Source organism: Sus scrofa, chromosome X, assembly GCF_000003025.6.
Source record: "Sus scrofa isolate TJ Tabasco breed Duroc chromosome X, Sscrofa11.1, whole genome shotgun sequence".
NCBI lineage: Eukaryota > Metazoa > Chordata > Mammalia > Artiodactyla > Suidae > Sus > Sus scrofa.
In genome coordinates this window covers 70,226,282-70,243,632 of record NC_010461.5, presented here as the reverse complement: position 1 = coordinate 70,243,632, position 17,351 = coordinate 70,226,282, and the positions used below count along the sequence as shown (strand labels likewise).

Genomic DNA, 17,351 nt, shown 5'->3' with positions numbered 1-17,351 from the left:
AAAACAGCTTAGGTCTAAATATATTTTATAGATATCATTAAAGAGAAAACCAAACAAAACCCAACACATAATAGGAAAAAGCTTTACCAAGAGACTGACACAATCAAGCAGAGCAGGCTTACATTGGCATTAGATAATTCATCTTAACTATAAGTACTTTTAACTGATTTTGAGGAAACAATTACACAAACTAAATAATTATGAACTTTGTAATTCAACTCACCCATATGCTTTGCCTTATATGAATAGAGTTTTAAAGTAGATTTAATTTTCTACATTTAGGGGAACAATATACAAAAATCTAAAAGGCATTCATTCATTAATTCATTCACTGAGGTCACTTATAGTCAAGTTTAAAAATATTGGTAAGATTACTATATCTTGGTGTAGGATTTTTTGTTTAGCAATACCATGGTGTATAGAAATAGATGTGGATAGAGCAAAGTAATTTACTTCCAAGAATTCTTAACTGTTCCTGCTGGAATTTTCTCAGGCATTATAAAAGCTAACTAACCTTAGAAAAGATTTTGTGAAATTCCCAGGATGAATATTTTTCAGAGGAAATTTTTCTAAGAAACCATAGAAAAACAAAGGAAAATAAAGTATGGAAAATAAAGTAAAAATTGAATCACAGATTCATGACATTTTTTTCCCTGAGGACTATAGGTAAACTTACATTTTCTTACTTGATACCATTACAAAGATCAAGATATTTTTAGGCATAGTGGAGTTTAACTTTTATCTATAACCCAGTTCATCTTCTAGATTTAGTTTCCAAAAAGTATCCTCGCATATTGTGGTCTGTCTTTTCATGGTCTCTACACCCTATGTAATTTTGTGTCTTAATTTGGTCCTAAGATTCCTTCATAGACTGCACATGACTCATAAGAACTTTATATGCAAAGTTTTTATTCTCATCAATCTCTTCAGCAATTTAATCTCGCTCATGCTGTTTCCTCTCCTTGGTCTATTAGGATTTACATTAAGCAGGTGGTAAATAATTGCCTCACTTCTTTATTAAATATCAGTTCATTCACCTAGTATCATTAATCATTGCCAAGATAGTAAGTACTATATATTAGTTAAATCGGTAGATAATATTTTCAGTCTCCCTGTACTCTTACCAAATGGTGGAATCGTCTTTCAACTGTTACCAGCATACTAGAATGCCTTCAGCCTGTTTCCTGCCCTAATCATACTCTCACTGAATAAAAATTGATTGGCATATACCGGACTCAATGATGCGTGATTCTGGTTTTTGAACAGCGCCCTCTTCCGGAACATTTTTTACTTTATCCATTGCAGGTAGGACTATTTGGTGAAATACTGGACAATTGATTAAATTCATACTTCAGGTAAATAGTGTATAATTTTTTAGTCATAAGTCTTATCTCATGAAATAGTTTAGATATGCTGTGAATGAAAATATTATTCACTGTTTATCTGAGATTCAAGTTTAACTGAGCACCCTGCATTATTATTAACTAAATGTGGTAATACTATTGGCAGAGGTTCTGTCTTTAAAAAAACTGTCCTTAATTTTGCAATTTCCTAGTACTCAAAAAATGAGCAGGTATAACCGCAGTGAAAACATTCAGCAAGCGTGACTTCACTTTCTCAAAGTGAGTTTAGCATAATTATCCCATCCCAGCAAATACTTTTATCACAAGTAAGAACAAAAAATAAGAAAGTTGGAGAAAGTGGTGAAAAGCTCTGGCTTGGTTTAAAAGCTTGTATTGAAATCACCATCAGTAAACAGAGAGAGTGACAAAATATCTCTGAAGATATCTTAAACCCATTGAGGGATTTTTCTTTTCATTTCTAACAGCAAAGACTTCAAGGGTAAAAGAGATGCAGGCATAGTGTGGGGAAGGACTCCTACAGCCGAATTACAGGATAAAATTCACTCAGGGTCTAGCAAATAGTAAACTTCAATAAAATTAAAATTTTACTTTGGTTCTAGTGAATCCATTAATTACAAAGAAGAAAGAAATCTTCAGTTTCTGTTGCTATTTTAAGGTAATTTACCAACCTGACCTGCTTATTTACTGTACTAACATTTAGATAGAAAATTGTAGTTGCAAATTTGTTGTCAGACACACACACACACACATATATATATATATGATCTTACAATAATGCTGTGAGGTAGGCAAGGAATATTAGGTCAGTTTTAAAGATTCAGGAAACTAAAGATTAGGTTAATTAATTTAATTTATGTCATGTCACTAATATATGGCTGAGCCAGAATAACAAATCACATGTTCTTTTCAGTATAGTATTTTTATCCTTATAACTAATAGATGTTCCTCACTTGGATCACAGAACATCTTATTCATTAGCATTACCTAAGACTGGCTTGGAGAGTTCTCTCCATAATCACACCAGCCCTTCCATAGTTATTCCAAATAAATAATCTCAACAGAAATTGTTTTCTTGCTCTTCAAATCTATTTTCAATAAAAAATTCCTTAGTCCCCTTCCTTGTCACAGACATGTTTCTACAATATTTTCTTAGCCTCTTTGCTGAAAACTCCATCTTGTCCTGCTTTACTTTACCCCATCTTCCTGCTTGAAAAACAGTCACAGTGATAGTGAATGATTTAAGCTTAAGAACAAAGACCTAAAGGCATAAGTTATTCATAGGGTTAGCTGAATGAGGACTTAATGCGTTGGTCTAGGCATGCTGGACCTGTGCAGATTGGCATGCCATTTGCACAGCATGATACGTCCTCTTAAGAATAAAAGAGGAGCCCCATAGCCCCAAGGGGTTTATAAGGGGTCATTAGCTGGATGTGCATTAGCAAAGAAGAACCAAGGTGCAAACCTAGGCACTCAGGGTTGCTGCAGGTAGGCAAGCTGTCTGCAGAAACACAATGGTGATTCTCTGGATGCTATGCATACATAGCTGATGCCAAACTTCCTCAAATGCTAATGATTGTTAAATGCCTAAAGGTCAGAGTAAAAGCTTAGTCAGCAACCAGCTATGTGACTTTTAAAATAACTTAAAAAAACCTATATCCTACACCTACAACCCCCTTCTCACTTGACATAATCCTAAAAAAACACAATAAAAGCAGTGTGGTTTCTTAAGGTGGTGCTGTTGGTCCCTGAGAACTTGAGTCCCCTGGTTCCCAACTTTACTTAAGATAAATGTCTCTGTGTCTTGTTTTATGTTAACTTTTTTCCTTAAGTTTCACAGCACCCATTCTTCAGCCCCATCCTGCTGAGCTGGTCTCAGCACTTCCTGTCAGAGTGCTTCATACTTACCTAAACACCTCCTCCTATACAGAAATCCTTTAACAAGCAATTACCTTACTTAAGGCACTTGTTTTTCTTTTCTCCTAGTATAAGCCAGATATATCAAAATATAGTCACTATTCTGTAATACATTCTTGAAGCAATTGTAAATAGAGATCCAAAAAAATACTCTGTGATCAATATAAAAGCCCAGAGGCAAGTTCATGCTCATTTTAATATTATAGAACTTGGAATGTATTGGGGCTGAGATGGTAAGTGAATACTACATAGCTAGGATCTCAAAATAAAAGAATAATCCACAGAAAACCAGTATAAAATCTTTTCCTTTGGGAGTTCCTTTTGTGGCTCAGCAGTTAATGAACCTGACTAGGATCCAAGAGGATGTGGGTTTGATTCTTGACCTTGCTCAGTAGGTTAAGGATCCGGTGTTGCCATGAGCTGTGCTGTAGGTTGCAAACGTGGCTCAGATCCTGTGTTGCTATGGCTGTGGCATAGGCCTGCAGCTGTAGCTCCAATTCAACCCCTAGCCTGGGAACCTCTATATGCCATGGGTGTGGCCCTTAAAAGCAAAAAAAAAAAAAAAAAAGTTTCCTCCAACAATATTTAAGAGTAGTTATGTGTATTTAAAATGTCATGTATATTGTTTGATAGCTAGGTTAACAATTAAATATATTGTATACAAAAAATTTTTATTCCTGTACTGTGGACTTAGACATTCTTTCATAATCCTTTTGGGATTTTAAATAAACAAGTAAAAGAGTAACTTTAGCCATTTTAAAATAGATACAACCACTGAAAGGACTCAAATGGTAATTACACTGATGACTCTGATGGAAAGAATGCACAGACCAAGTAAGCAGTTCTTCATACAGAATAGTGCCTAAATGAGACTTTTTCATTCAATATATATTATATTGTATATATCTGCTAAAGTATAACATTCAGAAATTTGAAGACATAACTCACATGCAAATGTAAAATGAACAATGGTCAAAAATTGTTATTTAAAACTTTAGCTAGTTGGAAAACCAGTAATATATTAGAACTGGTTCAAGGAAAAACATAGATAGTTATTCAGTACTAATACTGAAATAAAGTTGCTAATATATGCTAAATAGATTTGTATCTTTTTTTTTTCTTTTTTGGTAGCCCCATAGTATATAGAGTTCCTGGGCCAGGGATCAGTTGTGACCTATGCTGCAGCTGCAGCAATGTTAGATCCTTTAATTCACTGTGCCAGGTGAGGATCGAACATGTGTCCTGGAACTGCAGAGAAGCCACTGATCCCATTGTGCTATGGTGAGACCTCCTATATCTTAAAGGACAAGAAAATATAATGTATGTTTTCTTTCTTCCAAGTGACAATTGAATGTATTTTTACTGGGCAAAATCAATTTGCACATTTTAGAAAAAAATTATCTGCATTACTATTAGTTGTCTACAAGAAAACTTCTACTGTTACAAATAACCTAGTGAATAGAAATTAAAATTAAAATAATCCCCAGAGGATTAATAATTCCCAGGGGATTTGCTAGGCAATGTCTAGGAACCTAAGAATTCCTTCTGCACAATTTTAAGTGTAAGACAATTTTTTAAACCCTTCATTAGTTCATGTATTATCAGTCACATATACATACATTATATTAATATAATATATGTGTATATGATACATTATAAAAGTATCTTCTTATTTTAGCTCTCTTTAGTACATTGGTAATATTGACAATTGCTATGGATTAAATTTTTTGTCATCTCAATATTTCATGTTGAAGCCCTAATCCCCCATGTAACAGCATTTGGAAATGGAGACTTTGGGTTGTATTTAGATTTAGATGAGGTCATGAGGGTGGAATATACATGATAAGATTACTCACTTTATAGGCAGAGGAACAGACCAGAATACCTTCTCACTCTGCTGTGTGAGGATAGAGCAAGAAGTCTGGTTATAAAACAAGAAGAGGATTCTCACAGGACACCAAATCTACTAGCACTTTGATCATTGACTTCCAAGACTCCAGAATTGTTGGAAGTAAATATTTGTTGTTTTAGCCACCCAGTGAATGATAATTTGTTATTGTGACCCAATTTGACTAAGAAAATTAAGCTCTAAAAATACCTAAAATATAGACATTATTATTTATATATTTATATCCATAACATGTAAATATTTTTTTAAGGGAGTTGGAATATACCTTGAGAATTTATTCATCTGTTTTGAAATTAATAGTTCTCAAAACAGAAATAAACTGAAAACAAATTAACACATACACAGGTTGGTGAACAAAAAGCAAACAGTAGCCTTATTTTCACTCAATATTGTTGCTACACTTTCTAGTGTGCCTTTTCCATTTGGGGCACTCTGTTTAAGGTCAGGGTACTGGTAGATTTTGTGCTTAGCTATAAACTGGCCATCCTATTACACTCTGGCATACATATAGCCTTACTATTACACTGTGGCAGAAAATTGCTAATCTGGATATTTTTCAAATGAACTTGTGGCTCATTATATTGTCCATCACTTGCCATGACTCCCAATAAAATAGTTTCCATAAAAGATCCCCACTTTAATGAAACACATCAAAAGGGGAGCTATACTTTTTGAAAAATGCTATTATGATAATGTTCACTATTATGATAATGTTTCCTTTTCATTTTAATTTACAAGGCACATTATGAACTTCAGCATAGAGAACATACAAAATAAATACATTAGCAACAAATAGTTGAGGTTTTCAAATACAAGCCATTAATTGACATTATGCATGGTAAGCCCATTTAGGAAAAACAGCTAAAAGCATGGAATTTTTTTTTAAGGAATAGTGCTACTTTAATAAAATACTCAGTTTATTTCACAAGTATATTTTTGGCTTCCCACAATTTCCATTTGTCTGGTCACCACTCCTACTATGTCCTATCATAAGATTCCATAAAAACTAAACAGGCATTTTAGAAAACACATTCTTGGCAATGGATCCTGGACAACATTTATCAGACATGACAGGGAAAGTTCTCACTTTGCATTATAAAAAGGACTGCCAGATATCAACTGTTACATAAATGAAATAAGATGGAAAATTTTAACAATCTGTTTAAACTAAACTATTTTCTTAAAGAGACTTCTTCCACTGCCAGAGATCTTGAATAGCCTCCTGGTCAGTCATTTGGAAACAATTCTTCACATAATTGATGAACTTGGCTTCCACTTTGGGAAGAGAACCATTTTTTTTTTCTATACTTGCTTGCATTTTTGCTTTAATGTCTTCTATAGAACAAAGTCCTTTCAGTGTTTTAGGAGTTTTTCCTGTTTTCTGAAGGATTCTTGACCTTTTGATCTTGGTGTTGATGGTTTTGAGTCTTTTCCATTTTGGTTGATTTTTGTGCATTTTAGGCAGGAGTATCAATTATTGTTTTCTTTACTGGAGATTTTTGTGGAGGCTTTTCTTCCACATTCATCAAAGTCATCATCATCATCATCATCATCTTCATCTTCATCAACTGCAAGTTTTACTTTTTTCTGTGGTAACTTGCTACCACCTCCAGGGACAGACTTTCCAGATATATTCAGAAGTTTCACATTATCCTGCTCTTCATCTTCTGACTGCATCTTCCTCTACAGCTACTAAGTACTGTCCACTAATATGTATAGGCCCTGAACTACGCTTCAACCATAAGACCACTGGTGTTATTTCAAAGCCCCAAAGGGAAACAGTTGGCTAAACAGATATTTTCAAAGTTTCCAGTGTTACTTTTATTGAACTGCCTTCATAATTCATTGCCTCTGCTTCAACAATGTGCAATTCATCCTTTGCACCAGCCCCTAAACTGACCGTTCTTAAAAATATCTGGTGCTAATTTTCATCATTATCCAGCTTAAAGTGGTAGTCTTTATCAGCCTTTAGTTCAAAACTGAAAAGATAGTTCTGAGGCCCCAGGGGGCCTCATCAAATCTTCCATGGGTTGGTGGCACCCACTTAGGTGGGAGAGAAGGCAGATAGTGATAACTACTGTTCTGGAGAAGAGCCACTAAAGATGAAATCACACTAAGGCTAAAAGCATGGAATTTGAAGAGGGAAATTTACTTCCAGAAAGACAAAGCTGAAAAGAAAAAATTAAATGGCTAGGCATAGTTTTTCTCATAGATCTGAACAGTATCACAAGGGTACAGTTTAAGACCATGAATTTAATGTTTTGTGATAATATGTACACTTTTAAATAATCAATGTTACTATACAAGATGAAATAGAGGTAAATTTTCTCATTTAATTTTTGCCAGTTATTCACAATTACATTCTCTTAGGTTAAATTCTACAGAAAAGAACTAATATTTACTTTGTAGAAGAGGTGATCCTTATGGTTGATGGAGACTATGAGGGAGAACATTCTTCAAGATATGTCACATGCTAGGTCACAAAACCAGTATTGATAAATTAAAGAAAATTGAAATCATATCGAGCATCTTTTAAGACCACAATGTTATGAGACTTAAAATTGAATACAAGAAAAAAAAAAACTGCAAAAGTCACAAACACCTGGAGACTAAATAACATACTACTAAACAACCACTAAATAAATCAAAGGAGAAATTTAAAAAATGCTTGGAGAAAATTAAAATGAAGAGACACCAACTCAATATATATGGGATGCAGGGTGGTGAATCAAGATGGCAGAGGAGTAAGACATCGTGCTCACCTTCTCCCACAAGCACATTAAAAAAACCCACATTGACATGTAAAAGGACTCACACAGAATATCTACTGAATTCTGGCAGAAGAACTTAAACCTCCAAAAAAGGCAAGAAACTCTTGACATAACTGGGTACAACAAAAGAAAAAGAGAGAGAGAGAAAAGAAATCAATACAGGATTAGAATTCCCGAGAGGGAGCTGTGAAGGAGAAAAGGAACCCACACCCTGGGAAGCCACCTAACTGATCAGGAGATCAGCTGAGAAGAAGGGCCTCAAAGTAGCCAAGAAAAACACAGCAGCTAGACTGAGGAGGGCAAAGTAGAGTGAGAGCCACACAGATCATCTGCACCACGAGCCAGGACACCACAGCCTGAGACACTAGGGTGGGGGCTGGGCTCTGAATCCCCAGGAGAGGACTATGGTTGGCTGTGTGGGGACAGCCTAAGGGGCTAAGAAGTGGTGTGCCATGGGTTGGGGGAGCAGTGTGCTCCAGGCTGTGGAGTGGAATGCCATGGCAGAGGGAACCCTGGATAAGGTCTGGGCCTGCAGGAGAAGCAAGATGCTATTGTTGGGGACAGTGAGAGGAGGAGGGGTGGAGCACCATAGGAATCTCCCTGAGCAGGCACACTCTAGCTCTCAGAAGGCAGGGCACCTCTGGTGCAGGCTCTGGGTGGTGAGAAGCCACTTGCTCAGGTTACAGGGGACCAGTCACTTCTTGTGCAGACTACAGGTGGATGGTGCCTGTAGTCTGCACAAGATGCCTTTAGCCCACCTCTTGTGTGGGCTAAAGGCATCAGGAGGCTAAATGAAATGTGCCTCTTGCATGATCTACAAGTGGCAGGGGTGGACAGTGGTAGTCTTCATGGAAGCCAGTTGGAGGTGTGGCCTGCCACCACTGGGGGCCTGTGAGTGGGCTCCACCTATGACTCCAGTCACCTAAGGGGTTGGCAAAAAAAAAAAAAAAAGGAGTGCACTGCAACTAACACCACATGTTATTGCTCTCAGCCCACTGGAAAAACACCTGCCCTGCACCTACCACTGCAAAACACAATGGGTAGTGCGCAGACAATTGATCACTGTCCCTTTCCAAGAACCTACAACTAGGAGCAGCTGGTGCTGCACCTCCTGTGTGGGCTAAGCAGGACAGGATGCTTCTTGCATGGTCTGCAGGTGGTGGGGGCAAACCACCACAGTAATCCCTGACTCCCGAGGTGGATGTGGCCCACCACCACAGGCACCACTTGCGGCCCCAATCACCTCAAGAGTACCACAGAGGAGGGCATTATGACTGAACACCTGCCACCATTGCTTTCACACCCCTGGGAGTACACCAGCCCTGGTGCTGCCACTGCTGAATGCTCCAGGAAGTGCCCACATGCTTGATTTCTGTCACTTCCCAGGATTCTGCAAATAGGAGCAGCCTGTGCAGAACCTCCTGTGTGAGCTAAGTGAGATGGGGTGATTCTTGCATGGTCTGCAGGTGGTGAGGGCAAACCACTGCAGTTATCAGTGACTCCAGAAATGTGAGTGGCCTGCTACCACTATAGGTCCCTGAACAGACACCACTTACAGCTCCAGTCACCTCAGAGGAGGGCATTGCAATCAAACACAACCTACTGTTGCTCTACCTCCTCTGGGAACTCACACACCCTGCCACTGCCACTGCCACTGCCAAATGCTCTGGGCACCTTGTAGATCTGCCTAGGCTTATTACCACTTCCCAGGGCCCTGCAACAAGAAGTAGCCTGTGCCACCTTTCTGCAGGTACTTGCTGTGGTTAAGAGCCAGCAACTAGGCACTGACTCTAGCCCTACCCATTGCCTCTTTCTCCCTGGAAAACACTCAGCACTCTGGGGATAACAGCCTGCTCACACCCAAGAAAGAGACAGCAAATATTCAAACTCCCACACCAAAAATAAAGAGTAACACCCCATAAAATACAAAGGGGCACCCTTGCATAGAAGTAGCCCTCCAAGACCACAGTTTGCCTTCCCTACTGACAGAAAAAGAAAAATATAAGCAATATGAAGAAGCTCAGGAACCATTGCCTGTAAAAAACAAGTGAATTCACCTGAAGCAGCAAACAATGAAACAGACCTCTGCAGTCTGACAGACACAGAGTCCAAAAGGGAGGTAGTGAAAATACTGAAGGAATTAAGAGCAGATATGAACAGTAATGCAGATTCCTTTAGAACTAGAACATACAAGGAGGAACATAGAAAAATTAGAAAATTCATTTGCAGAGCTGTAAACTGAGCTAAAGGGACTAAGGAGCAGAATGATTAATGCAGAGGAATGAATTAGTGACTTGGAAGATAGAATAAAAATAATCACCCAATCAGGACAACAAACAGAAAACCAAATAAAAAAGAAAGTAATATAAGAGATCTAAGGGGTAATATAAAGCAGGCCAATCTATGCATAATAGGAATTCCAGAAGGAGAATAAAAAGCAAAGGGGATTGAAAATATATTTGAAGAAATTATGTCTGAATACTTTCCAAGTCTAAAGGAAACTGATATCAAGATACAGGAAGCACAGAGGGCCCCAAACAAGTTGAAACCAAATAGGATCACACCAAGACATATTATAATAAAAGTGGCAAAATTTAAAGATAAAGAGAGGATTCTAAAGGCAGCAAAAGAAAAGCAAAGCATTAATTATAAAGGAACCCCAAGAAGACTATCAGCTGATTTCTCTACAGAAATACTATGGGCCATAAGGGAGTGGCAAGATATATTTAAAGTTCTGAAAGGAAAAAATTTGCAACCTATAATACTCTATCCAACAAGAATATCATTTAAAATAGAAGAGGAAATAAAGAATTTCTCCAACAAACAAAATCTAAAAGAGTACAGCCACACTAAACCAATCTAAAAGAAATACTGAAAGGGCATTTCTAAATTAAAAAAAAAAAAAAAGTCACAAGAAGAAATAGGATGGAGGAAACCACAATTGGAAAGCAATCAATCACTTTACTAAGCCAGCATACAGATCTAAAAGAGAAAAAAAAAAAAAAAAACTACTGTAAAAGTGGTGATAAATACAAGGAACAACAAAAAGATAAAATGAAGATTTTAAAAAAAGACTTCATGATCATAGAATGTGGGGAAGGAAAATAAGAAAATATAGATTCTTTTATTTATTTTAATGAATTGTTTCAGCCTATATGAATATCAGGCTAAAGCAAGAAGATACAGGAAGGTGTTAACATTCTTAAAAAACAGGGCAACCACAAATCAAAACCAAATATTACATTCACAAAAACTAAAAAGAAAAGTACTCAAGCATAAAATAGAAGGAAATCATCCAACCAAAAAAAGAAGGGAAGAAGGGAGAAACATAGAATCCACTGGAAAACAAGGTTTTAAATGACCATAAATACATATCTATCAATAATTACCTTAAATGTCAACGGACTGAATGTTCCAATCAAAAGAAACAGAGTGGCAGAGTGGATAAAAAAGCAAAAACCTTCAATCTTCTCTCTGCAAGAGATTTACCTTAGGGCAAAGGACAAAGATAGATTGAAAGCAAGGGGATGGAAAAAGATATTTAATGCCAATGAACAAGACAGGAAAACAGGAGTTGCAATACTCATATTAGACAAAATAGACTTTAAAATGAAGGCCTTTAAGAAAGACTAAGAAGGACACTATTTAGCAGTTAACGGATCCATTCAAAAAGAGGATATTACAATCGTCAATATATATGCCCCTAAAATAGGAGCACTCAGATACCTACAACAAATACTAACAGAATTAAAGGAGACATTGATGGGAATACAATCAAAGTAGGAGACTTTAACACCCCACTCACATCAATGGACAGATCCTCTAGACAGAAAAACAATAAAGCAAATGAGATCTTAAATGACACAATAGAAAAGTTAGAGTAAATCAACATTTTCAGGACATTACATCCAAAAAATCAGAATATACATTCTTCTCGAGTGCACATGGAACATTCTCAAAGATTGATCACATGCTGGTGCACAAAGCTAACCTCAACAAATTTAAGAATATAGAAATTATTTCAAGTATATTCTCTGTCCACAATGGCATGAAACTAAAAATCAACCACAGGAAAAGAAATGAGAAAAAATGAACTGCATGGAGATTAAACAATATGTTACTTAAAAAACCAGTGGGTCAATGAGGAAATCAAGAAGGAAATTTGAAAAACACTTTGAGACAAATGATAATGAAGACATCCACTAAAAATCTATGGGATGCCACAAAAGCAGTGCTCAGAGGGAAATTCATAGCAATAAAGAACTTCCTCAAAAAAGAAGAAAAATCTCAAATCAACAACTTAATCCAACACCTAAATGAATTAGAAAAAGAAGAACTAACAAAACCTAAAGTCAGCAGAAGGAAGGAATCATAACGTTCAAAGAAGAAATCAATAAAATAGAGATTCAAAAAACAATTGAAGAAATCAATAAAACCATGAGCTGGTTCTTTGAAAAGGTAAAAAAATTGACAAACCTCTGGCTAGACTCACCAAAAAGTGGAGTGAAAAATCCCAAATAAACAAAATCAGAAATGAAAAAGGAGAAGTCACAAAGGATACTAGAGAAATACAAAAAACCATAAGAGAATACTATGAACAGTTGTATGTTAACAAATTTGACAACCTAGAAGTTATGGACAACTTTCTAGAGACTTACAGCTGGCCAAAAGTGAATCAAGAACAAATAGATCAACTGAACAGAATAATCACTAGAAATGAAATTGAATATCTCATAAAAACACTCCCTACAAATGAAAGTCTGGGACCAGATGACTTCACAGGTGAATTCTACCAAACATACAAAGAGGAATTTGTACCCATCCTCCTTAAACTTCTCCAAAAGGTTGAAGAAGAAGCAACACTCCCAAAGACATTCTATGACATCACCATCACCCTAGTAACAAAACTAGACAAGGACTCCAACAAAAATAAAACTATAGTACAATATCTTTGATGAGTATAGACACAAAAATTCTCAACAAAATATTAGCCAACTGAAGCCAACAACATATAAAAAAGATCATACACCATGACCAAATTGCATTCGTCTCAGCTTCTGAAGGATGCTTCAACATATGCAAATCGATCAACATCATAAACCACATTAACAAAAGAAAAGTCAAAAACCACATAATCATCTCAATAGATGCAGAAAAAGCATTTGACAAAGTACAAATCCATTCATAAGAAAAAGTCTTGCCAAAGTTGGTATAGAGGGAACATACCTTAACATAATCAAAGCCATTTATGACAAACCCACAACCAATATAATAATCAACAGAGAAAAGCCAAAATCCTTCCTACTGAAATCTGGAACAAGACAAGGGTAACCTATATGAACTCATCAAAAAACTCAGCAAAGTAGCAGGATGTAAGATTAACAATCAGAAATCTGTCACATTTCTGTATACTAACAATGAAATATTAGAAAATGAATCAACAATACAATTCCTGTTAAAATTGCACCCCAAAATATCAAACTACCTGGGAATAAACCTGACCAAGGAGATAAGGACTTATATGCTGAGAACCATAAAACATTGATCGAGGAAATTAAAGAGTATTCAAAGAAATGGAAAAATATTCCATGCTCCTGGGTTGGAAAAATTAATATTTAAAAAATGGCCATATTACCAAAAGCAATCTATATTCAGTGCAATCTCTATCGAATTACCTATGACATTTTTTCACAGAACTAGAACAAACAATCCAAAAATTTATTTGGAACCACAAAAGACCCAGAATTGCCAAAGCAATTCTGAGGAACAAAAACAAAGCAGGAGGCATAACTCTCCCAGATCTCAGGCAATATTACAAAGCTACAGTAATCAAGATGGTATTGTATTCATACAAAAACAGACATACTGACCAATGGAGCCGAATAGAGAACCCAGAACTAAACCCATATACCTATGGTCAATTTATCTTTGGCCAAGGTGGAGGGATAATAAAATGGGGAAAAGACAGTGTTTTCAGCAATTGGTGCTGGGAAAACTGGACAGCCATATGTAAATCAATGAAACTGGAACACCTTCTCGCACCATGCACAAAAATCAACTCAGAAGGGCTTAAAGACTTAAATGTAAGACAAAACACCATCAAACTCCTAGAAGAGAACATAGGCAAAACATTCTCTGATATCAACCTTACAAATATTTTCTCAGGTCAGTCTCCCAAAACAACAGAAATAAAAGCAAACATAAAGCAATAAGACATAATCAAACTGACAAGCTTCTGCATAGCAAATGACACTATTGGAAAAACAAAAAGGCACACTACAGAATGGGAAAAATAGCTTCAAATGAAGCAACTGACAAGGGTTTAATCTCTAAAATATACAACAAACTTATACAAATCAACAGCAAAAAAGCCAACAACCCAATTGAAAAATGGGCAAAAGACCTGAATAGACATTTCTGCAAAGAAGATATACAGATGTCAAACAAGCACATGAAAACATGCCCAACATCCTTGATTATTAGAGAAATGAAAATCAAAACTACTACGAGGTACCACCTCACAGCAGTCAGCATGGCCATCATTAATATGTCCACAAATAATAAATGCTGGTGAGGGTGTGGAGAAAAAGGAACCCTCTTGCACTGTTAGTGGGAATGTAAATTGGTACAGTCACTATGGAAGACAGTGTGGAGGTATCTCAGATAACAAATATAGAACTACCACATGATTCAGCAATCCTATTCTTGGGAATATATACAGACAATCTTTCCTTGAAAAAGACACATGCACCCACATGTTCATTGCAGCAGTATTCACAATAGCCAAGACATGGGATACAAGCTAAATGTCCATTGACAGATGATTGGATTACAAGCTAAAGGTCCATTGACAGATGACTGGATTAGGAAGATGTAGTATATATACACAATGGAATACTAGTCAACAATATAAAAGATGAAAGTAATGCTATTTGCAGCAACATGGATGGAACTAGAGACTCTGATACTAAGTGAAGCAAATCAGAAAGAGAAAGACAAATACCATATGATATCACATATCTGGTATCTAATATAAGGCACAAATGAACCTTTCCACAGCAAAGAAAATCATGGACTTGGAGAATAGACTTGTGGTTGCCAAGGTGGATTGAGAGGGAGTGGGATGGACTTGGAATTTGGTGTTAATAGATGGAAACTATTGCCTTTGAAATGGATAAACAATGAAATCCTGCTGTATAGCACTGGGAACTATATCTAGTCACTTATGATGGAGCAGGATAATGTGAGAAAAAAGAATGTATACATGTATGTGTGACTGGGTCACCATGCTGTACAGTAGAAAATTGACAGATCTCTGTAAACCAGCCATCATGGAAAAAATAAAAATCACTATAAAATAAAGAAAAAAAGCCAAAATCTATAGGATGCAGCAGAAGAAATTCTAGGAGAGAAGTTTTTAGTGGTACAAGCTTACCTCAGGAAACATGAAAATCTCAAACAAAAACCTGAACCTTGGAGTTCCTGTTGTGGCTCAGTGGAAACAAATCTGATTAGTATCCATGAGGACACAGATGTAGTCCCTGGTCTCACTCGGGGGGTTAAGGATCCAGTATTTCCGTGAGCTGTGGTGTAGGTTGCAGACAAACTTGGATCTGGCATTGCTGTGGCTGTGGTGTAGGCTGGCAGCTACAGCTCCCATTTGAACCCTAAGCAAATAAATAGAAATAAAACAACAAAAAACCCACAAAAAAACCCTGTACCTTACACCTAAAGGGACTAGAAAAAGAACAAACAAAATGTAAAGTTAGTAGAAAGAACAAAATCATAAAGATTAGATCAGAAATAAATGAAAGATTTAGAAAAATACAAAAGATCAATGAAAGTAAGAGCTGGTTCTTTGAAAAGATAAACAAATCTGTAAACCTTTAGCCAGACTCAGCAAGAAAAAAAAAAGTGTTCACATCAATAAAATCAGAATGAAAAATTATAAGTTACAACTGAATCACAAAAATGCAAAGAATTTAAGAGCTTACCATGAACAACTATATTACAATCAAATGGAAAACTAAGAGGAAAGGGATAAATTCCTATAAATACACTATCTTCCAATACAGAACAAGGAAGAAATAGAAAATATTAACAGACCAATTGCCAGTAATGAAATCGAATCAGTAGAAAATAAAACCTACAAAGAATCAAAAGTCCTAGACCAGATGATTTCACAGGTAAATTCCACCAAACACAGAGAAGAATTAACACCTATCTTTTTCAAGATATTGCAAAAAATTTCAGAGTAAAGAATACTTTTGAACTGATGCTTAGGTCAGTATCATCCTGATACCAAAATCAGAGAAAGATATTAAAGAAAAGGAAAATTACAGGCCAAAATCACTGATGAACATCAATGTAAAAATACTCAGCAAAATATTAGCATACCAAATCCAACAATACATTAAAAAGTCCATATACTCTGATCAAGTCATATTTATCCCAGGAATGCAATGACTTTTCGATATCCACAAATCTGTCAATGTGATACATCATATTAATAAACTGAATAATAAAAACCATATGATTATCTCAATAGTTGTGCAAAAAAACTTTTCACAAAATTTTTGTCCATTTGGAAGTCTATTCATGGCTCAATGGTTAACAATCCGACTAGGATCCAAGAAGGTGCAGGTTTGATCCCTGGCTTCGCTCAATGAGTTAAGGATCTAGCATTGCCTCTAGTTGTGGTGTAGGTTGTAGACATGGTTTGGATCCCTTGTTGCTGTGGCATAGGCCAGCGGCTATAGCTCCAATTCAACCCAGAGCCAGGGAACTTCCATATGCCACAGGTATTGCCCTACAAAGCAAAAAATTAAAACAATTAATATCCATCAATGATAAAAACTCTTCAGAAATTGGACATATAGAGAATATACCTCAACATAATAAAGGCCACACATGATAAGCTCACAGCTAATTTCATACAATAAAAAACTGAAGGAGTTACCATCATGGCACAGCAGAAATGAATCCAACTGTGAACCATGAGGTGGTGGGTTCGATCCCTGGCCTTGTTCAGTGGGTTAAAGATCCAGCATTGACATGAGCTGTGGTATTGGTGCAGATGAGGCTTGGATCCTGCGTTGCTGTGGCTGTGGCTGTGGCCGGCAGCTGTAGCTATTATTAGACCCCTAGCCTGGGAACCTCCATATGCCATGGGTGTGGCCCTGAAAAGACAAAAAGCCAAAAAAAATAAAAAAATAAAAACTGAAAATATTCCCTCTATGAACAGGTACAAGACAAGTTTGCCCACTTTCGCCAATTTATTCAGCATAGTTTTGGAGGTTCTAGCCACAGCAATGAGACAACTAAAATAAAAAGAATTGAAATTAGAAAGGAAGAAGTAAAACTGTTTGCAGATGACATGATCTTATGCATAGA

The 17,351-nt window shown here is 36.4% G+C and overlaps 2 pseudogenes; one reads left to right on the top strand and one right to left on the bottom strand.

Annotated features, from left to right (window-relative positions):
* On the bottom strand, positions 6,362 to 8,738 carry LOC100525198 (annotated as a pseudogene).
* The window catches only part of LOC100525022, a 38,352-nt pseudogene continuing 29,750 nt past the window's right edge, over positions 8,750 to 17,351 (top strand).